Below are 968 nucleotides of genomic sequence, written 5' to 3'. Positions count from 1 at the left end.
GGCCCCCGCAGAAGCCACTGATGGTGTCGGCAGCAGGACAGGGCTGGCGAGCACCCATAGAAGCTGCCAGTGGTGGTTGTGGTGGCCCTGTCAGGGGGTGCACCAGCCCTGCCAACAGTGTCAGTGTCGGCCATTGAGGGGCACCAGCCCCATTGGGGAGGGCATGCGCACCCGTGTACCCCCTACCACACTGACTGCTTTTGTTTTTAGACCAACATGGCTACAAACTTTATTTCTTGTACATTTTGAACATATTATTGACTGTACAGCCTACAAAGGTTGAAATTATTGTACATATACAATAATTATTGTACGCCTAGCAACACTGACCTCCCTTTGGCAGGGACCATCCACCCGGTTGCCTTACACCTATGATTCTCAACCTTTTTTGTACCAGGACCCATTTGTAAATATCAATGGCCAGTCCCAACCCAGTGCCCCTCATTCCTGACCCACTCCCCGCAACTCTCAGTGTGTGGGGAGGGGGGGATTTGTGGAGCAAGAGGAACCCCAAGCAGCCCCTTGTGGGCTTGAGCTCTGTCAGCCTGCAAGGGAAAAGCCACGTTTTTCTCCTTTAAAGGAGAACCCATTTTTAAAGTTTGGTTGCGACCCTTTCATACATTCTTGAGACACACTTTTGGGTGGTGACCCACTGGTTAAGAAATACTACCTTAGGGGACATGCCCTGCTTAGCTTTTGCTTTGCCCTCACTCAAGATGGCCTCCCTCTCAGGGGGTCGTACTCCCTTGCTCGTCCTTAAGATGACAACCAGGGAGGAAAAACGCGGAGGAGGACAGCCACCTACTCTTCTTTGGCTTACACTTATTCAAGGTGGCGGCGAAAGAAGGCTCTCGGCCACCATCTTTGGTGCGGGCAAGCGGAACCACGCCCCCTTCCCCTTCCCCTTGGCTTCAAGCCGCAGCACTGCTGGAGGGGGGGATCACGTGGCCTCCCGGCCGCCCCTGATT

This window comes from Gavialis gangeticus, unplaced genomic scaffold (genome assembly GCF_001723915.1).
Source record: "Gavialis gangeticus isolate Ggan-Ray unplaced genomic scaffold, GavGan_comp1, whole genome shotgun sequence".
Lineage (NCBI taxonomy): Eukaryota > Metazoa > Chordata > Crocodylia > Gavialidae > Gavialis > Gavialis gangeticus.
Note: the sequence above shows the minus strand (reverse complement) of the source record.